Source organism: Protobothrops mucrosquamatus, unplaced genomic scaffold, assembly GCF_001527695.2.
Source record: "Protobothrops mucrosquamatus isolate PMUCROS unplaced genomic scaffold, P.Mucros_1.0 scaffold113, whole genome shotgun sequence".
NCBI lineage: Eukaryota > Metazoa > Chordata > Lepidosauria > Squamata > Viperidae > Protobothrops > Protobothrops mucrosquamatus.
Genome location: NW_015386485.1, coordinates 464,816 through 488,422, shown reverse-complemented (window position 1 = coordinate 488,422; position 23,607 = coordinate 464,816).

Here is a 23,607-nt window from a genome sequence, read left to right as displayed (position 1 = left end):
GGACCGACCCTTGTGGCACCCCACAAGTTAGGGGCCTTGGGGTCGACCTCTGTCCCCCTGCCAATACGGACTGCGTACGATCGGTGAGGAAGGAGGAGAACCACTGCATAACCGTGCCTCCCACTCCCAACCCACCTAAACGCCGCAGCATGATACTGTGGTCCACAGTATCAAAAGCCGCTGAGAGGTCCAAAAGAACAAGGACAGAGGAATAACCTCTGTCCCGGGCCCTCCAGAGATCATTAACCAACGTGACCAATGCCGTTTCCGTGCTGTACCCCGGCCTGAAGCCCGACTGGAGGGGGTCCAGATAATAAATGCAAACAATTTTATTTAACACTTGCTTTATATATTCTTCATAGTGGCTGAATAGATGATCCTGTGGCCTTTCCTTCCCAGAAATATACATATACATGTACATGTACATATACATATACATATACCCTTATGTCTTACTATTTTTGATCTCCTTGGGCTGCCTGCAAGTAGATGGAACATTTCCTTTTCGTATTTGCAATTGTACCCTCAGGCTAAATGTCTGCTTCTCTCTTTTCTCCCCAATGACAATGTGTCCCACAGGCTACATATGTCAAGACTCTTGCATCCAGAGCTCCATGGACGAAATTTCATTGGATTTTAATTTTCTCTCTCTCTCTCCTTTGTGAGACAACCTCCCCCTACTTTTTGAAGTCTCCTGTTTTGAGGCCCTTATCTTTCTCCTCAGTTGCCTACTTCTGTTTTCCTTAGAATTTCTGAATACCTCTTTCATTTATTTATGACTCCTTCCAGTGACTTATTGGGAAATCAGATTCTTAAAACCTAATCTAACTTAATGTTTTGCAACTCTTATCATTTTGCAAAACAAGGTGTTTTTCAAAAGGCAACTGGACTTTGTTTTTCCTTGAAGATGTTTTCACTTCTGATCCAAGAAGCTTCTTCAGTTGTGACTTCACTTCTTGGATTAGAAGTGAAACATCTTCAAGGAAAAAAAAAAGTCCAGTTGCCTTTTGAAAAAGTGTCTTTGGGATAACCATGACCTGGATGACTGATAATCTCCATAGACATTTTGCACCACATTTATTTATTTTCCAAGTCTACTGCAATTTTATGGGTGGCACGTACATGTGACCAGAACCAAAGCTTCTTTTTTCAAGATTCTTTTTTCAGTGGTAGATACATTAGGGCACATGATTATCACGCATGGTCACAATTCCATTAGCTAGACAGTGTTATTACCAACTGCTAACTGCTGCAGATAACCATTCTTAAAAGACTCAGCTTCAGGTTCCAAAGTAAATGATTCTAATTGGCGAAGACATTTTTCTCAGTTCAGTTAAAAAAAAAATACAAAAATGCTTTTACACAACATTTTTGCCACTAAGCAGTGGACTTAAATTGTATGTGTTATTAGTACTACTATACATAGTTTAAACTTAAACAAGTATAGGTGGTGGTGGTATCATTATTTTTGGATGATTTTGCAATAATGTTAAATACCCTGGAGATAATAGCAATAAGATGATGGCCCAGATAATTTTAATATAATAAGTGGATTTACTTAGATTGTATAACGTGACCTTTCCAGGACCACCTTACTTTCTACTTTGATTTAATCACATTTTCTTGCATTCTATTGTCAAATTTGGAAGCAAAGAGGAGAAGTGAGGACTCAAATCTTTACTAAAGTGGCAGTACAGATTACATAGCAACATTATATTCTAAAGTAGAAATCAATGTGGATTAGGTTTTAGTTCTCTGAAATACTACACACAATCATGACTATGAATACATTGAGTTGAAGGAATTTGAGATTTAAATTATTTTTGAATCTAATTTTTACATTGCACTTCCCCATAAGCATCAGTAAAAACAAATAAAATGTCACAAGAAACTCAGCAGGGAAATTGCTGTCCCCATCACCACCTGAGCTCTGCCTTCCATCTACCCATCCCAAATGCCAGTTGTTCAGCTTTTCACGGATTTAAATTCAAAGACGATTCCCAGAGCCAATCAGTCTCTAAGTAGGACTTCAAAGGATTCTTCTTCCATATCCTGGATGGTTGCTGTTGGCCAATATTAAACTAGAAAAACTAAAGGTCTGACTCAATGTGAGATGGTTCCCTATTTTTCAATAAAGTATAAGCAGCCTAATTAGGTGTTATAACCTCATAAATACATTTATGTTGGTCTTGTACATTCTCTAAATACAAAACTGTTCTCTGCCCCAAAGAGTATTCAGTCTAATATAAGCTTAACCTTCCATGGTAAAGCTGGGAGAAAATCTCCAAGGCAACAGAAATCCTCAGCTTAAAGTATATAGTGAGTGAGTGTTGCTGGAATCTATTTATAGAGATGTGTAGGAAAAACAATTAAGGAGACAGTAGATTAATGGGAAACAGCTTAGTTGTGCAATTTCTGAAATTCAGCTGTAAAGAAAATGGAATTATGAAAAAGAAGAGACATAAGGTCCTCAGCGTCTACCCTATAAAGTAATCAATTTATATTTTATATCCTCTCATCCTATATTTTTCTGTCTAATTTTGAAACTACTGTTTGAATAGCTGTTGATTTTAGACACACATACATATAAAATTTAATACTAATTGAATTAAATATTACAATCTTTTTTAATATTTGATCTTACTCCCTGGTGCTCTTTAATTTTCATTACAAGAGCTTCCAGGTCATTTCCATTTTCAGTATCAGAATAGTGTCATCAGCATAGTGAAGATTATTGGTGTATCTTTCTCCAATTTAAAAATCACACTTATCTTCTTCCAATCTAGCTTCCCTTAATATACATTTAGCAATTGATACACATAAATAAGAATATAGTATACAGCATTGTGCCACACATTTCATGACTTAGAGTCACCTTGCTCCATCTAGCCTTTGGTTACCTGACCTATGTATGGATTTCTTATGAGAACAATGAGATGTTTCAGGATTACATTTTTCTAAGCATATTCTACAGCTTGACATAATTAACACAATCAAAGAAGTTTCTGTAATCAATGAAGCATATATTAGCTTTGTTTTAGTATTCTTTGGCTTTTTTCAATTATCCAGCATGCATTAATAATAATCTATCATGTTCCTCATCTTTTTTTAAAGTGAGCTTGAATTTATGGCAGGGGTGTCAAACTCACAATGTCACGTGACATGTCACGACATGTGACTTTTTTTCCAATGCCGGTAATGGGGTGGGCGCGGTTTCACCATGATGCATCCAGCCCACGGGCCGGCAGTTTGATACCCCTGATTTATGGCATCTCTTTTTCCATGTGGCCTACAATTTGGTTGGGATATTCCTAAGCATTATTTTACTGGAGTATGAAATTAAGGATCTTGTATGTAATTTGCACATTCTGTTAAGTCTCCCTTTTTTGATATTAGAATTTGGATTGACCTCTTCCAATTGTTGACTACTTTCTTATTCTACAGATTTGTAAAACCTTTGATTAAAATAATTGGCTGTGGCCTGATTTAAGAGACAGCCTGACCCATGATTCCTTGTTGGAATCAACTGTCTAGTCTCCAGCTCTTATGTGACTATGTGGATTTTGCTCATGAAATTCTGACCTCTGGACTAGTGACAGCCCTGACGTGGATCTAGGAATTCTGGATTGGATTTGAACTATTCTTCTTCATGGTCCTGTTAAAGCAAAATCACTTGGGCCAGTTTCTTTCAGAGACTTTTAGTTTGCATTTCTTGTCTGCTGTTTTCTCCTCGATCCTCTGTAAACTGCTAATTTCCATAACAACTATGTGAGTGTATAATTGAAACCAGAAGCAGGACAATAGCAATGATATAGTCAATTTGATTTATGTGTACTGATAATGTCCAGGTATTTTTTAGGCTGTTGAAAGACTGTTAGCAATGAAGAAATCATTAGACTGTATCAAATTAATAAGTCATTCTTCTGATTAATTTTTATCATCTAAACCATATGCTACAACTTCACCTTCTCCTCAATATTTCCACTTTAGCCTTCTAAACTCCACCACAAGCATCACAACTTGCTTGCGTGTTTTGTGGATTTCCAAGTGAACTTGGCTATAAAAGTCATCAACTTCTATTTTTTTTGTGCATCAGTAATTGGAGCACAAACTAATCATCATATTAAAAGCTGGTTCACTAAGTCCAATTATTATTATCTATTTACTGTCTGCATTGTAACCAAGTACTGTGTTTATCATAGACTTCCTGACTAGGAAAGCAGCAACATTCCTTCTTTATTTTTCATGTCCTGAATAATAAACAATATGATCTTCTGACTGAACATCCAATCCATTTCAGTTCACCATGGAATAAGGATTCATTTCATCTTTCACTGTGTTCCTCATATCAATATTTCTAATATTCCATGTTCCCTCTATAAATCTATCTTTTCAACTTGGATTTTTTTCCCCTGTCATGGCAACTCCAGCAACTATTTTTCAAAGGCTTTAATCTGACCATATTATAAACCCAGTAAGTGCAGTATGCTGATGACTCTGAAAGATCTCAGTTCTTCAGTTGCACGTGCAGTGCCATCAGATCTGAGGGGACCACCACCCACCACTATATTGATCAATTTATATTTTCTATCCATGTGGAGTTTCCCCCCCATAAAATACAGGAGTGGTTTACCATTGCCTTCTCCTACACTGAATAAAATTATGTCTTCTGCTGTCACTAAAGTGATCATCTGCCTCTAGCATCTTTCATTATTGCTGCTGCCCAATACAGCCATCTGAAATGATTTAGCCAGGCAACTATGATGACCTTCATGTGATAGGTGATCCTGCTGGGACTACATTTTATGCCACAATGTGGCAACACAGTAGGACTTGACTGGGAAACCATAAATAAAATCCAGCAGGAACTACTATGATTATATTAAAATCACAATATTGACTAAAAATAATTTTAAGATAAACCAGAACATCTGTGCAATTAAAAAAAATTGATGGCTATCAGGCCCAAGCCCAGACACGAGACTCTAAGGTCCAACTGAATTCAGTCTTTTATTTGCTTACACCTAATGGACAGAATCTTATCAAACTAAAGCTATAGCCTTCTAAGCTATTAGATATATGAGAGTTTCTAGAATGTGGCCACCCTTCTGCCCTCCAGCTCAGGACTGCACAGTCTCTTTCTCTAGGTCTCTTTCCGGGAAAGTTCTGAGTTGGCAAAATCCCCCTTTCCCACTGCTGCAGGTGCATATTCCATCACAATAGCTGTCACCAAATGGATCACATCCAAAACGGATACCAGACAAGCCTCTTATTTGAATAGTTTATTGAAGGTATTATTCCAAGTTTCAAATAATGAACAGTCCCAGAATTCTGGATAGAAATGCACACAACCAGACAAGTGCATGCATTTCTTTTGGTCCACATGATATAAAAACTCTAAATATGAAAGTGTAAAGGTAAGGAACCAGGATGAAACAGGTAGCTGATCAGAATGGTATATGTATTGGTACTTGCTTATGGACAGGAATCTTGCCTGATTAATGCACTCACTAGGGAAACTATTAGAAACTATGCACTTCAAAGTCTAGGAAACATCTGATTTCCTTTGCTTCCTCCTTCTCAGTGATTCCAGGCTAGCCAACCTCTTAACTCTTCCCCTCCCTTCAGCTCCACATTCCACTACAGAAAGGATCTGGAGGGTAGGTATAAATAGTGGAATAAGCATGATTTGTCATCTTGTATAGGTTGGTCTAGTTGATTGTTCTCTTGACCTCTGAAAGATCTTTATTAGAATGAGTCACTTTCACAGAACTGTCAAATGTGTAATTAAGGATAATAAATTCTAGGTCAATTGTTAGTCTCAAAAGACAAACCTGAATTCAGTATCTTTATTTTGGGTCAATAAACATTAATAATGTGTTTTAAGACAGGTTGTGCAAGCTTTCTCCCTCGAGATCGAGAGCTGCAATTTTCGGTGGAATCACTGGGTGCACTCCAACCATAACCAAACTTCAATTTCAATCAGTTCAACTTAAAATAATGTAAATAAATATAGATGATTGATCCCTACAACAATTCAGTGGTAATTTTGTAAGGAATTTGAGGTTCTGCATGGGGTCTCAGGTTATGTACTCTATTTTTTTAAAAAAGGTTTGTATTTGCCTAACCAATTATCCTTGTCTGGAGTGCTCCCTGGGACTTACTAAGCTTGCCTTTGATACGTGCCTAATGCTGCATGAATAGAGATGTGGAAAAGTGCCGAGAAGGCAGACTTCGATGTAAGAGGGCTTTATTTTGTTTGGTTGGCCACAAGTTTTGTTCTAGGAAGTGATAATATGCTTAGCTGTTTGGAAAAATAAATCAACAGAAGATGTTATCTACTGTATGCCATGGCTGTGATTTCTCTGCATAAATGTCAAGGGCAGAATTTTAAATGTGTCACTCCCAACCGCTACCCCCTCTGTGCCTAGTTTCTTAATTTATAACCCATTTTCATCGGTGCTATCTCAAGAGGCGCTGGCACTCATCTTCCTGAGATTTCCCTCCAAACTATCCAGTCCGACAGCATAATTTACTGTACTTGCCTCACAAATGTCTCCAGAGCCTGACAAAACACAGATAACCAAGCCTGAAAGGATACAAAACAACCAAAGGGATGTGGCAATGCTGCATGGAATAACTCTTCCCCCACCCCATTTTCATCTTCTGGAGTTAAAAGCTAGTTGACTTGCCTCAAATTGATCACCTCCTTTTTAATTGGGGTTAGAAGTGATGCTCTCATTAATGGGCAGGGAATTTAAAAGCAAACTAAATGGGGTTCAGACAGCCTATATTAGAAGTAAGTTGTCTGCTCAAACAGTCAATTCTGGTTTCCAGCAGGAGGCAATGGTGGGAGGAAATAAAGATGGTGGTTGTGACTTTACAATTGAAACTTTTCGTTGTGGCTCTCATCTGGACTTCTTTGACAGCTTCTTTCTCTCTATCATTCCCATACCTGTGGCCCCATCATCTCCCATCATCTTAAGTATGAGCTAGCAGGGTGCTGCAGCTGCCCAAAAAAGCCAATGAAGTCCTAGCCTGCATCAACAGAGGGATACATCACGATCATGTGACATCATAGTGCCACTTTATATTGCATTAGTGAGACCACACTTGGAATACTGTATCCAGTTATGGTCACCATGATACAAAAAAGATGCTGACACCCTAGTAAGAGTACAGAGAAGAGCATACAATGAACAGTTAAAGGAACTAGGTATGTCTAGTCTAAAGAAGAGAAGGACTAGGAATGACATGATACTAGTCTTTTTGTACTAGAGGGGCTATCACAGAGAAGAAGGGGTCCATCTATTCTCCAAAGCACCTGACGACAGGACAGGAAGTAAAAGATCATTAGAGATTCAGTCTAAAACAAAAGAGAAATTTTCTCATAGTCAGAACAATTAAACGATGAAATAGCTTGATTTCAGAAATTGTGGGTGCTCCATCGCTGAGGCTTTCAAGAAAAGTTTGGACAACCAATGTTTGATATGGTATAAGATCTCCTGTTCAAGCAGGGAGGTGGATTAGAAGACCTCGAAAGTCCCTTCCAATTCTGTTATTCTATGTTCTATATTCCTCTTAGTGCCTGTCCCAGCCTGTCTGCACATAACCCTCATTCCCCATGTGGAACATAGTTCCTGATGGACTAAGCCATTAAAGGCCATACCCAGCCTTTAAAAGGTCACCCGGGTTATGGTTACAGTTCAATTTAAATATAGGTTACATTTTATTTACATAATTACCTTATTTGTTTTAATCTTGCAATACATTGATCTTGCCCAATATTAAAATTCTCTTGGCAGCAAGAGAATTTTGGTCAGGTTACAATCTGATAAAAAAATTGTCAGCTTACATATTTGTCAGTTTACAAGGCAGTCCAGATCAGAGATAAGATGCTACAAGGGGTACTGGAACTCTATTGTTACAGGGCATAATAACAGAATCTTGAAAGCCTGCCAGAGCTTCTGTCTCTCCAACCTCTTAAAGGGAAGAGAGGCAGGACAATTTTTAGTTTCTACCTCACTATTTCCTCGTTTCAGAGCTAATCTGGTATTTACCTAATGGCCGTTGAAGTCCTTCTTCAAGGCCAACTCATATACTTCCACTGTACTGGTTTAAAATAAGAAGTGAAATGGCCATTTCATTGTATGGAAATAAAGGAGTTAATCATTTCGTTCTCTTATAATAATAATGACAAATTCATAGCTAATTTTTAAGGGGCTCTTTGTATGCCACATAATTCAGGTGCTGCCACATGCTCTCATCCTCTCTGTGATGGAAACCAATTACAGGCAGTCCTCAACTTACAACAATTCACTTAGTGACCATTTCAAGTTACAATGGAACTGAAAAAAGTGACTTATGTCCATTTTTCACACTTATGACCATTGCAGCATCCCTATGATCATATGATCAAAATTCAGGCAATTGGCAACTGACTCATATTTATGACGGTTGCAATGTCCTGGGGTCATGTGATTCCCTTTTGCCACTTTCTGACAAGCAACGTCAATGGGGAAGCCAGATTCACTCAACCACTATGTTACTAACTTAACAGCTGCAGTGATTCACTTAATAATGGAGGCAAGAAAGGGGCAACAATTATAAAAAGGGGCAACAATTGTCTTGATTAGCAACAGAAATTTTGGGCTCAATTGTGGTCATAGGTTGAGGGCTACCTGTACCCCCTTTTAGGAATAAATTGCCAGCATTCATTCTTACCTCCAATAAAGTAAGCTGACTAAGACAGAAACACTTATAGGACCCAAATTTGTTTCCTATTGGCAACATTTTGACCCCACATTTAACCTAGTTACTGAATGAACCATTCTTACAATATAATGAACCATAAACTAATCAATGGCCTCAATTTACATAGCACTCAGAGCCATTAAAACCTAACTAATGTTAAAAGTAACTAAGCTTAGCTTATGTGGAAATGCAGCTAGTAAGTAATTAAGTGATCTGGTTAAACTAATCTTCACCCTTTTTTTTTAACCATAGACCTCAAGGAAGTTTAACCTGACCCTAATTTTACCATAACATTAATGCAAATATTTACATTAAAAGAAGTCCCAGTAGTAGCACTGAATGGTGTGATTTGGAGAAAAAAATCCCAATGTTTTTCACCCTTTCTCCATCTGGTACCCTAAAGATGCACTGCAGTACAACTCATGTCCTCCTTATTCAATAGTCTTATTGATGAAGGATTTTTATTTAAGACATTTAGAAAGTGAAGATGTCTGATATGAACTCATGCACTGTGCTGAGAGATTTAGGAGGGTTAGGATGGTGGTATCACCTCCACCCTGAACTTTGCAAAGGTCATCTGCAGGAGCAATTGATGCTGCCTCAATAGTATACCCAGAACTGAACAATATCTGATGCCAATATATTTTGTGAATCTGTAAAAGCACATTTCTCATTTGTTATAGACATATGGTCTGGACTATTACCTGATTATCTGCATCTACACAACTTCAGTTGAAAGTAATTCTGCCAAAGAGCCACTTTTCCCAAACATGCTTTAGCTAATTCGGAATTGTCAGTGCATTCAAAGAATGTGATGGTTTCATCCAAGATGTACTACTTTTCATTGTCTATCATAAAAATTAATTTGCTATTGCATTGCCTAATTATCCCACTTTCTTGGATATTCTAGAAATGTTTGCGAGCCTCATACCTACTTTCATAGAATAATAGTTTCAATGTTTATAATATTAAGAACAAAAGTTACAGCACTTTTATCTGAAAAGTGACTTAAACCGTTTTAAAACCCAAAGCTCATGGCAAGTTAAATTAAAATGCTTATATAATTGTAGTGGATTTTTTTTAAAAAAAAGATTTTATTGTAACATGCATTTAATGTTTTATATAATATATAATTATATATCTGTATCGGGGTCACCTGTGCTTTGAAACAGGATAGGAAGAGTATTTATGCTTTTGAACTCTGGTGTTGGAAAAGACTCCTGAGAATACTGTGAACAGCCAAGAAAACAAAGCAATGGATCATCAAACTAATCAATCCAGAACTCTCATGCAAATCACAAATGGCCAAACTCAAATTAACCTTATTACGACCCATTATGTAAAGATCTAGTTCTCTGCAGAAGGCTCTAATGCTGGGAAAGGTGGAAGAAAACAGAAGAGGATGATCAGCACCAGGATGGTTGGATTCAATTATGGTGCTGATGGATGCACTGTTGGAAGACCTGAAAGACCCACTTAGGGACAGATTATCTTGGAGAAAACTCTCCCTATGCGGTTGCTAAGACTCAACAGCGGCTCAATGGAACAATCAAACAATCAATCAACTTGGTTCACTATGAAAAGTGATTTTTTTTTTAAGATGGACTTTATCAAGGAATCTTACAAATATTTACATACATACATACATACATACATGCATGCATACATACATACATACATACATACATATAATTTTCTTCAGGGTAAAAAGGTTAGGCAGTACACAGAAGTTTAGCAAAAAAGAGTAAGCTAACGTAACTAAAGGCATGAGATAAAATAGGAAAACAAATCTAAATATAGTTTGTACCAATGCCATTCACTATTCTCTTGTTTGTCCCTATAATTTGGCACACCATTTGTCTTCCTTTTAATATTTTTTCTAGGACATTAACATTGATAGCAGTTGTTTTATTTCACTTTTTGATAGATGAGTAGCATTTCCATATAGATCTCTAAGATATTCTTTCCTCATTTCTTCTCAAAGAATTTTATCACTTTTATTTTGAATTCTATTTACTCTATTGGAAGCTCCTTGTTTAGTCCTCTTCAATCACTTATAAAACGTTTACAAACATTTCCATCAAAATCCTCTGCATTTTTTCTGTCTCTTAATCTTAAGTGCTTATTCTTTATTCTCTTCACAATTATGTTCTTCTCATTATATAATATCCTTTTTCCCCAGCAATAATTTTTATACACATTTTCCCATCAATTACAGCCTCTTTATTAGTCTACCAAGCATCTCCTTTCATACTTCCCAATAGCCTAATACTTCTATGGAATTTTGTAACATAATTAACATTTTTGTACTCTGTTCCAAGCAGCTTACACATTTTATTATGCTACATATATTTTCCAATAATTCTGTTGGAAGATTAGTGTATTTTCTACTAATTTTTTTATATAGCACTCATGTTTTCTCTTCCTGTAGTCATTTTCAATCTATTCCCTCATTTTCTCTTTTTCTAGCATGCTTATTTTCCTATAATACCTTCTTTTGATCTGCCCTATTCTCAGAACCTTCTTTTCTTCATGAAGTAGAAATTCATGAACTATCTCTCTTTTTAATTCTTTCTTTTCTATGTGAAGGTAGAAACAGATGTGCTTAAGCCATGTATCTGTAGGAAACCTTTTTCTAAGCAGATAGTCACCAGTCACTATTTTCATTAATTTTTGAATCTCTGAGTAGCCCAGTTACTTTTCTGTGTTCTCTAATCTTGTCCTTTCCAATCCATTCATGTCACTTAACAGAATGCATTTTCCCTGTATCTCATTCATGCAGAATCTTGCACAATTTTTGCCATAATAAGCAAACAAAAGTACAAAAACAAATGATTTCTTTACCTAACTGCTTATATTTTCACTGTTTTTCTTAACATTCAATTGAAACCTCCCTCTCATATAACTTATGTCAATTGCATCTATTTACTCTATGTTCCAAGAACAATTTTTACTCTTTTCTGCATGACAGCCTCTGTCCTATAACTAAGCATGATGAGTTCCCTTACTCTTTCAGACTTGCATTCCATGTCTGCAATTTAGCTACATCATTCAGAATTATATCAAACACCCATAAGCAAAACACAATATTATTCATGAGTACTGAAGACCTTCAACAAATACATTATTTGTCTAACTCCAAGGTTTTAATATCTCTTTCCATTTCAGACCAGCTTACTGTACTAGACTTGACTCAAAGCCTATTGAAACCTTTTCTGTTCTACAATAGGTTGCAATGAAAGTTAAAATGCCACGAGGTTAAGTAGAATTAAACAACTAGCTCAATTGGAAGGACAATTGGCAGGAGGATCCTGAGGCAAAGTGCAAGATGTTGTCCTCATTTATTCCATGAATAGATACCAACAAAATGATTATATCTTAATAATGAATATAGGGTGCCATATTTGCTTCAGAAGCTTTGGGCAGAGTGACTGCATATACCCTAATACTCTTAGGCATTGGCCTTACCCTTTCTAATGATAAGCATCTGATTCTGTATGATAGTTATTGAGCACCCAGCCCATCTCTAGATGAGCTGACTGTTTTGGGGTGTCTTAGATCCCATTCTTTCTATTGAGGTAAGATTCAACTGTCAGTCCTATCTTATTTATTTATTTATTTATTTATTTATTTATTTATTTATTTATTTATTTATTTATTTATTTATTTATTTATTTACAGTATATAGCTGTCCATCTTTCAACCAGCTCTATGTGATTCCTAATCAAGAATTAAAAGACATATAAATTATATTAAAACTGTAAAATTCAGCTGATTAAAACATTAACAAAACTACAGATAACTGGCACCAAATAATTTCTAATGTGTGAGTATTTATTTTTAGTTATTGATTTATCAAATTTGTTTTCCACCTATCTCAGGGTACAGGCAATCTTAAGCAACTGAGAAGATTATCTAGCCTTCTATCAATGCTAGGGGAAAAGATCAGTCTTCAAAGCCTTATCTCAAGCTAAAAGTGTGGAGGCCTGCCAAACCTCATAGAGAAGGGCAGGGGTTGCCATGGAAAAGGCATGCTTCCTAACTCTCATCAGATGACAATATTTAGGGATAAGGACTAGGAGTTTGCCCACCCTATTTGACTTGGTAAGACAGGAAGATGTTCTTAGGGAGGACATGTTATGTAGAACAGAAAAGGACACCATCTTGTTTTTGCCTGAGGCAGGAAAATGTCTTGGTCTGATTTGATGTGCCAGTGATTCTCAGTAGCACATTTATTGCTTTTGAAGTATTTGGAATAGTTGGATCCTATAATACGACAATGGCACATTCTTGAAATACATGTATATATTTCATTTCCTTCTTTGTCTCTGGGGGAGAGTTTTGAACTCAGATAGATTACATTAATCAGCTGCTAGAGTCTTTTAAAGCTTATTTTCCTCTTCCTGTGAGAAGTATCTCACTGTGCATAATGTAACATGCTGTTACATTTAAAATATTTCAATAGACTTTGCAGGGGAAAAAAGCCTTAAAAATAGTTTCTAATTACTTGTTCTTAGGAAAATTACATCTAAATTATGAGCAATTATTTTTTTTAAAAAGTGCATTTATAATAGTCAAATCAAACAAGGTCAAATGTTTAAGAACAAAAGGGTTAGGTCATAATTACAAGGCAGGGGAAGGTAGCTTGCACAGCAGCAAAGCAAGAAAAGATTTTAGGATCAAGATCTTTTCTGAATTTCCAAGGCTGGGCAAGTATTTAGATTCAGTACTTTGAACAATTGCAGAAAATTGTTTCTTAAAAAGGTATCCCTGGCCTACTATTTGCAGATCTTATACTGCAGTGCTCTGACCTATATTGTCAGAATGATGCTGAGAAATGTGCAAGAATCCAGCCATAAGTAAGATAGCAGATAGCCAAAAATGTACAAAATTGTAAGATATTGTATTCTGGTTCTTTAAGTGCCAAACAGGATATACTTGCAATATTGAAGGAAAAAGATGAAAGACCACACCTGCTAATAGTCCTTAAAAATTGGGATTGGCAGTGGACTGTTACAACATGCCATGCTACTGCTCAGATGCCAGCCAGCCAGCCAGGCCATCATGCCCTTTTCCATGATATTCCATTTTAGGATCTAAATTTTCCTTGTTCCCTTTTTAAAATTCAGTTTGCATGTTCAGCATGCTAAGAATTCATTATACTTCATTCAGGTGAAGAATATGTGGGCTTCTCTGGTTATCTAGGATGAGTTTGAATCTTTGACTCCTGAGAACGTGGACAAAGTCCTTGGCCTGATAAGCCCAACCATTTTATTCCATGTTCCTGCTGACTGGTGCAGCCAGCCAAGTAGGGACAACATTTGGGTCCACATGATAATGTTTGCTTCTTTGAATGAGAAGGTTATGTCCCTACCTGAAGGAGGTGGTGGTATATCTCCTTTTCATGAAGTTTTCACTGGAACTGATGGTTTGGACAATTTTTGTTTGTTTTGTTTCTGGGAAATGTTATTAAGAAGGACAAGGTTTTCCCACATTCAGAGACCCGGGAAGATATGGATTATATAAACCCCTTTTAGTCCAGTTCTGTAATGGGCTGTGAGTATAATATTGAGGATGGACTGACAAATTCAGACCAGGGCAATAGTGAAAATGCATTGGTTGTGCTTGTAGATGACCTCTTTTGGAGCCACCCTCCTTGTTCTTTGACATCTTTGATGTCCAGATTATCTGATTGGATTAGGTGTGGCAGTATGGTGTCCTTTTGTTTCTGTGATTGGGTCTACCTGGTGGTTTAGGAGGAAATATAATTTATGTCGGATGCCTCAAGGCTTGATGGTCTCATTCCTCTTGGTTAATATTGTCAGCCTTTCAAGGGAGAGAACTAGGAAACTAACATTATGAATGCTAATACATAATTTTATTATGTGGTTACAGTAACAGAATCCCACAAGTTTGAATATGCCTCCCCCAGCCCTTCCTTTATCTTCAAGAGAGTTTTCTCAAATTACATTTCTGCCTGAGCTTCAAATTTCTTTTATCTGACTGGTTGCAGTTCTTCCTCCTGCTCCTCAAGGTTACTCTTATAGCCACTGAGTACAATCATCAGTTGATTCGGGGTCTGCAATCACCTATACTGATGATATCCAATTATGTACCCAAACCAAGCCAGCCAAATGATTCTGTCAAGATCCTGTCCTCGTGTATGGAGGCTATGTGAATGTGGATGGGAGAAAACAGGTTTAGGCTTAACCCTTTCAAGACTGAAGGACTGTAGACGTTTGGACCCCTCTGATCTGGTATGCAATCTTCTCAGACTAATAGGTCCTTCTCAAGCAGCAGTTAGCATCTGGGACCAGAGATACCTTTGCAACAGTGCACCACTAGTTGGTAACAGTTGTGCCCATACCCAGATTGGGATGCCTTTACAACAGTCATGCCTTGGTCACCCTTTGATTGACTATTGCACATGAGTTTGCCCTGAAGATTACTTGGAAACTGCAGTTGGTCCAGTTATGAGCTGCCCTAGTTGCCAGTAGGATACTCAGGGCAATTCAGTGTGCTGATTAACATATATAAACCCAGTCATGGCTTAGGTTTGATTATTTGAGGAAGCACATATCCTTCATAATTTCTGCTCATCCCATATGTTCTGATAGAATTGGCATACAGTGGATCTCTTTGATTGAACATTATCACCTGGTGGAACCAGGGAAGTGGGCTTCTCTGTCATGGTTGCCGGCCTTCTGTAATGCCATTTCATGCAAGATCTTATGGCTGCTACCCTGGCCTTATTTAAATAAGACCTAAAAACCTGACTCTGCATCTAGGCTTGTGCCAGAATGGGTGATGGACAGAGTGTGACGGTTGGGACTTTTGAATAACTCTTGCTTTTTATGGGCCATCTTTTTTTGACAATATAATTGTTTATTTTAACCTTTACCTTTTTGCTTTTTTATGGTTGTATTTTGTGAGCCACATAGAACTGTAACGGATTAGGGCAATATATAAATCCTATAAATAAATAATTTATTGTGTATTTAAAGTATGTATGTATGTATGTGTATCTCTCTCTCCCTCTCCCTGTGTGTGTGTGTGTATTACATGCACAAAGTTAACCTTAATTTGTATATAGCAAATTAAAGTATAAAATATACATATACCCAGGTATAACAATCACCTTTAAAATAAACATTACTGCCTTTCCACACTTTTTCCTGGAAAACCAGTAAAAAGAACTGTAGAAACTCTGCTGGATTTAGAACTATTTCAGCAGTATTAGTAAAAGAAGGCGTAGAAACCATTACAGTCCATAGTAATCATTGATTCAGTTGAATGGACATTTCTTCCTTTGTAAAATAGTCAATGAACTGGTGGCATTAGCCTGTAAGAAAGTAAATGACAGCAGAAATGACAAAAGCACTCAAGGTGACATAACACAAAAAGACTACTTTCAAATCACAGCAGGGAAATTGCACAGGGAGCTGAGTAAAGGCAGACTTTGTATGTTTCTGCCCTCAAAAAACCGTTGCTTTCCTGTTCTGGTGATGGGAATAACTGGGACAATGTAAATAGGCTGTAGGTCTACAAATGTCAGTATTTGCTTTTGCTTCTCTGAATATGAGAAGTGCCAGAGAAGGGAAAGAAATTTATTTATTTATTTATTTATTTTATTAAACTTATATGCCGCCCTTCTCCCGACAGGACTCAGGGCGGCTTACAGCATATTAAAACGGTACAAACTCTATCCCCAATAAAAACCAATTAAAAACAAATATTTACCGCTGTGTTACCATTAAGATTCTAATTAAAATTGTCCCTATTTAAAATTCTCCCTAGGCCAGACCCGCTTGCTGAAAAAGCCATGTCTTGAGGGCGCGGCGAAAAGATAGGAGATCCGGAATCGTCCGGATCTCGGGGGGTAGTTCGTTCCAGAGGGTGGGGGCACCCACAGAGAAGGCCCTCCCCCTGGGGGTCGCCAGCCGACACTGCTTGGCCGNTGTGCTATATCTGCTGATTTCATCGCATAAATTCCATAAAATTTTAGCTGCAACTGTTTGACCAGGAAGCCCAAAGATAGTTCCAGTAAGCTACATACAAATATGTGGAAAAAGACTTTTCTATTAATTAATAGAACAGATCCACTATCCAAAGTACCAGTAAAATGATAGCTAAAGAGTTGGAAGATGTCTGAGAAGTCAACCACTATGAGTTCATATGGAAGATCTAAACTCCCCCCTGGGTTCTAAAACATCAGGTTTGGTGGACTAGAGTTTGTAACCCTTCTGAGGTTGCCAAGGGCATATTAAATGTGGTAGAATTGAAAGTGGGTCAAGCGCATGGATAGTGGTAAGATTTTGCCCCCAATTCCACCCCTTTGTTCCTGAAAAGAGTTTGAGAAGTTCTTTTTGAAAAAGCACACCCTTGATAAAATACGTTGTACATACTACATTTTTCTTTGCAGTTTCCTGTTTCAACATGGTGCCAATTCTATGTTAGTGGTCAATGAGACTTCATAATACAAGCAGTCCTCAACTTACAATAACAAATGGAACTAGAATTTCCATTGTTAAGCAAGGTGATTGTTAAGTGAGTCCTGCTTGATTTTACAGCCTTTTTCTTTGCCCACAGTCATTAAGGGAATCACTACAATTAAATGAATCATGTGGACATTAAGCGAATCCAGCTTCATCCATTGACATTGCTTGTCAGAAGCCAACTAGGAAAGTTACATGTGGGGATCCCATGACACATGACAGAGCGCTGCAACCTTGGTAAATATATACTAGCTACCAAGCACCTGCACTTTGATCATGCAATTGTGGGGATGCTGTGACAGTCATCAATACAAGGACAAGTTGTACAGTAAGTCAATTTTTGCAGTATTATCATAACTTTGAATCTTCGCTAAATGAATGGTGGTAAATTGAGGACTACCTGTAACGCAAGCCACATGACGTCCTGCAGTTGCAAGTACCATAGGGTAGGGTAGTAGCCCAGTGGGTTTGCTAATACAACTTTCCAGTTGTCACAAGTTTGATGTGCAGAGTTTCCAAGTGTATTCTTGGCTAAGATGTCCCCATGCTAACTCATTATCTTAGAGGCAACAAATGCAGCTTGGACATCAGTGTCGAAGTGGATTCTATTGGGATGTGTTTGCCTTCAGGAGGTGGAAAGTGGATAATGTCACTTTGACCTTTGCATTAGACAAAGAGCTGTTTGGGGCCAGTCCTGTGAAGGCTAGAGAAGTTGATGAATATGTATTTGACTTTTATTATTGGTTTACTTATCTTGGTATAAGATAACCTCTAAGTCTTTCAGTCTGAAGTATGCAGTACAGGTAATCCTCAATTAAGAATCATAATTGGGGTTGCAATTTCTGTCACCAAGCAATGTAGTCATAAAGCATGACATCACATGGCTGCCTTGCTTAGCAACATTAATCCTGGCACTCCCAATTGTCATCAAGTGACTCCCAGGTAGCTTTCAAGCAGAGTAGCAGGCAAGAAGGATGGTGTGAGGCACAGCTTGATTGTGGCAGGGCTAAGGGTGACTGCCTTCAGGAAGGGAGGATGTAGGAATGGCCTGCAAGGCATAGAGTAAGTGTGGTGGGGCTGGGGGAGATTGCTACAAGGCAGGGGAAAGTTCAGGTGAGTTACTGGAAAGACTTGTACTTTTCCCTGTTAATTTACCCGTTGACTTTCCTTGTGGGAAACCAGCAGAGAAAGTTGCAAATAGCAATCATGTGACCGCAGGACGTGGTAACTGTCAAAAGTATGAGCTGGTTGCCAAATGCCTACATCATAATCATGTAAGTGCAAGGCTGCTGGGATGGACAAAACTTCAAGGACCAGTCATAAGCAGTGCTTTTTTTCTATAAAAAAAAAAAAAAAAAAGGTGCCGGAAATCACACACGTCATACAACCCGCCTTGCCTACCCTACAAGGTTCCATCCCAAAAAGGTGCCAGAACTCCGTTCTGGGCGTTCTATGACAAAAAAAGCCCTGGTCATAAGTACCAGCCACTGTCATTGAACAAATGGTCATTAAACAAGGAACACTGTATGTGGGTTTTAACTAAACAAGTATATGAATATTCCTGCTGTGATGATGATCCTCTATCATGTTTTCCACTTCCTCCTGGATCAGTTATAATTTCCATGTCTTTTCCAAAGGCATCATGTGAAATGCATATATTAGGAATCTTGGCTGCAGGCTAATTAAAGTATGGGTAGCTGGCAGAGGCTATAAGACAGTTGTTTGCTTGGAAAGGCTAAATTCTTAGCCTTAGATGCCAATAGATCATTCAGGCTGTGGAGAACCTCTGGGATCCTAAGCTTACTTGGCTATTGTCAGAACTGCTATAGGAATATGTGGGAAATGCACCAAACTTTTAAAATATGTTATATAAATGTTAGGTATTATTATTCCCCAGGGATATACAAACACAGCTAAAAGCAACAAGAGAAAGACATGGAGAAATGTACAGTATTTATCAGAGCATTTCTACAAAAGCCACCTGCTATTCTCTGTGTCTCTGATTGCAATTTCTTGTGTCTTTTGTTGCTTGTCTTGCTTTTTGTTCCAAGGATTAATTGCCTCTTCAAATTTTCATTACAATGCCAAATTCAGTATATTATGTGCAACCAGCTAACTCTGCCCTGTAATATTTTAGCTATTTACAATATATTTTCCCTATGCATTTTCAAAAAAATAATCTTCCATTACAAGCAGCTTTGAAAAAGAAAGTGTTTACGGCCACTTTCTGGCCCCAAAATTTGATGTCCTCTCAGTCCTTAATTCTGTTCCAAGAAGTCTGACCTTTATTTATATTTAATTTAATTTAGGGGCTTTATCCTATATGTGTTGTACACAGGACATAATATCACAACAGGAACAAACAAATCTAGGGCAGCAAAGAACAATTTAGCAAGGCTAGAATTGTAAAGAATATATTTACTGTAAGTTGCTCAGAGTCTCTTCAAACTGCAAGATGCACCTGCAAATAGAAATAGAACAACTGTGGCAAAAGAAAGTAAAGGTAGCGCCAATTGTAACGGGCACCCTGGGTAAAATCCCAAGACAACTGGAGCATGTCTTGAACAGCATCAGCATTGACAAATTCACCACCAGTCAACTGCAAAAGGCAGCTTTAATTAGAACACCTTACCTCTTAGGCAGACAAAAGTACCAAATCCAGTCTGAATATCTGCTGACTGTGTGAAGAACCATAAATTTGATAACAGCAGCTTTACTTAGAACAGCTTTCATTCTGCAACAAAACCTCTAACACCATCAAACATCAACTTTTGCCTATCCCAGGTCCTTGGGAAGGACTCAGTAGGTGGGTAAAAATGTCATATCTAGTCTGTGCGACAAACCATAGTTATAATATATGTTCATCATTTTTATTCATATTGTATTTATATTAGGTTAAAACTGAAATAGGGAATAAAATAAACAGCCTGGAAAAAGGCAAAAGTAAGCCAGTTCGGTCTAGTGTTTAAGGCACCAGCTAGAAACTGGGAGACCATGAATTCTAGTGCTGCCTTAGGCATAAAGCCAGCTGGGTTACATTGGGGCAGTCACTCTTTCTCTGCCCTAGAATTTCTAACCAAGGCAATTGCTAATCACTTCTGAAAACTTGCCCCTACCCCCCAAAAAAGCCATGCAGGGACTAGTCCAGGCAGTTACTAGGAATTAACCCTAAAGCAAACACACACACACACACACACACACACACAGAGAGAGATAATATCAAAGATATTATTTTTTAAAGTATTGTTTTAGAAAGATCACTTTTTTGTGTATAAAATCATTTTTTATGTTTTTTTAATTTTAAAGTTGAACATGTGCTGGCAGTTTTACTTAAACTTTATAAAATAAAGGTTTAACCTAGCTAATATAAGAATATTAAGCCTCTGTAAATATAAAAAAACATTTCAGAAATTAAAAAAAATACATCAACACAAGAGGTGTAAAACCATAGTTGGTTGGAAAAGATACAAATGTCTATACTACACTAATAAAGAGGGCAGAGAGTTCAACTCTTTGAGGATTTGCCTTCCTGAAGGCAAGTAATAAGAGTTTAGTTTATGGAAGTAAAAACTGAGTGTTTTGTGGCATCTTAAGATGTACCAACCTCATAGCATGGGATGTGTTCAGACTTCAACTTCCAGAAATCTTGACTCTTTTGCTTTCACCCTGAATCCTTGCCCTTTAAAATATTTATTTTACTTTTCAGGTCCTATAAATTCCAGGATTTCTTCATAATGCCTTGATAATACCACACTTGGAATATTGCATTCAGTTTTGGTTGCCACAATATAAAAAAGATGCTGAGATTGTAAAAAAAGTGCAGAGAAGAGCAACAAAAATGATTAGGGGACTGTAAACTGAAGAATGGTTGAAGGAATTGGGTATGTTTAGTTTAATGAAAAGAAGGACTAAGGGTGACATGATTGCAGTATTCCAATAATTGAGGGGCTATCACAAAGAAGAGGAAGTCAATCTATTCTCCAAAGCACCTGAAGGCAGAACAAGAAACAATGGATGGAAACTAATCAAGGAGAGAGGCAACCTAGAAATATGGAGAAATTTCCTGACAGAACACTGAAACAATGGAAAGGCTTGCCTTCAGAAGTTGTGGATGCTCCATCACTGGATGTTTTTAAGAAGACATTGGATAACCACTTGTCTGAATTTGTACAGGGTTTCCTGCTTGAGTGGGGGGCTGGACTAGAAAACTTCCAAGGTCCCTTCCAACTCTCTTATTCTAATTGGGGGTAGGGAATAGTAAACACATATCTGAGTATAAAAGTATAAATTTAATATTATAGTGCAACATCTCCATGAAGTTAATATGACCAGACTGAAAACCAATGATGTTGCAATGGACCATTAGATGGAAAACTGATGTTCTTTTTCAAGTTCCTGTGTGATTTAGATTCTAATCAGATTGATATTGGGGCTTCATATCCTCTTCCCTGTATTCAAAGCCCGTTATGCTAAGGAAAAACAAAGCAAGGGGCCATGATCGCAAGGAAACTCACAAGCATAAATTTATTTCAGAAATTTCCATTTAAAATGAGTGTTAAAATGGAAGTTCTCAAGGGTACACAAGAGGTAGAATCTGTATGTGTGACTTTTATCTTCTTTCCCATACATTAATATGACAAGAAAAATGAGTTTTGAGAAATACAAAGTAGATTGTGTTTGTATTAGGATAACAATGGTTGCCTGTATCTTGCTCTCATCTGTGTCCTTGCTTTCACATTGCCTGTTTATCCTATCCATTGGTAAATAAGCCCATTATCAGAAAGACCTTTATGTCTCCACTCCCTGAGAGCATGAGGAATGCAAAGCATACTGCACAAAGCATACCAGGCAGGAAATTATCTGTGGAAATCTCTTTAGTCTTGTCTGTACAAATATAAAAGAACTTTACTTTGGGCTTTTTTAGTACCCAGTAATCCATTATCTTTTACTGGTTTCTTGACCATTTTCTACCTAGATATGCAAAGCATAGCCACAGTGATATATTTTCTGGTCATTCTAAACTCCTAATGCAGTCTGTGGCTCTCCCTTCCTCTGAAATGGGGGGAAAGAAAGCAAAGCAGTTTTCTGCCTTCTGAATCTTTTATTGTGTCTTGGTTATATAATAAAAAGGGTGGTTTGTGTTGTTGATTGAAAGTATATGTACACATTGTTCCAAAAGTGGAACTATAAAACACCTTTCATCAGTGTGTACAACAGAACATTATAGGCAGGACATAAGGAGTTGACTTCTAACTGTGGAAATTCTAAACCCTTAACATCAAGGGTAATTTGGTGGCAGCAAAAAGCATAATTTATTTTATACCCTTCATTGAAAAGAGAAAAATTGCATTGCACAGCTGGCTGAACTGACAGAACTTGAGGCTGCCACACATAGAATCTACACTATATTAGAATAAAAATGAAAATCCTCTTTTATTCCCCTCAGGTTAAGAGCATATCTCAAAAAATGAGCCAAGAAGTAATCCATATCAATAGTTATGAAAAATCATTTTGGCAACCTAAAAGAATAGCTTGAACATGCTCTCTTTGATATAGGAAATGAAGGGTTTTCCAAAGCTGACACTTCATCCATAGATCCTGGTATATGGAGGTATTATTGTTCAAGGTCAGACACACCGAAATTGCTATGGGACAGGTGGGGTCCTCTCCAGATGTTGAACATCTAATATTGTTTCACTTTTAACCTCACTAAGTGGAGCAGCTTGGAGGACCAGCAGAAACTGGAGGCCTACACAATTTCTAAAACTTCTCTGTAAGCATAGGGTGGTCCAAATTAATGGTGCTGCTCTTTTGATCGTTGATCTTGGCCAGATTGATTCCAATTACAGGAGGGAAAAGGGATAACATATTGCTCCTGTCCTTGAGGGATCACATTTAATGAACTTCCACTTTTCAATTTCATATTCTGCAGAAATATGAAAGTATTCTATAAATATGTAAGCTATGTGTCTTTCTGCAGGATAGGCATATCTCTGTGTTGTACATGGATCAGGCCAAATAATAGCTTTTATGCTGATTGAATTGGAAAGATGTGTCTTGTATTTTCTGCTCAGTGCTAATTCTTAACCAATCATATTCAGTGAGCCCAGTCTGGAGTTAGACAATATGTTCAAGTTGATTGAACACATAGACTCCGTCTGACTTGTGTCACTTTAGCATTTATTTGTTCCCAAGTTCATTCTGTCCTGCTTCTTTATCAAAACACAAGAAATTCATATTTAAATATATATCTAAATACCCATACTTCCTCCTCTTAATTTTCTTTCAAAATAAAAGATAAAAAAAAAATCAGAAAAAGGCAGTGACAAATCACTTGTTGCCAAGAAAATTACATGGT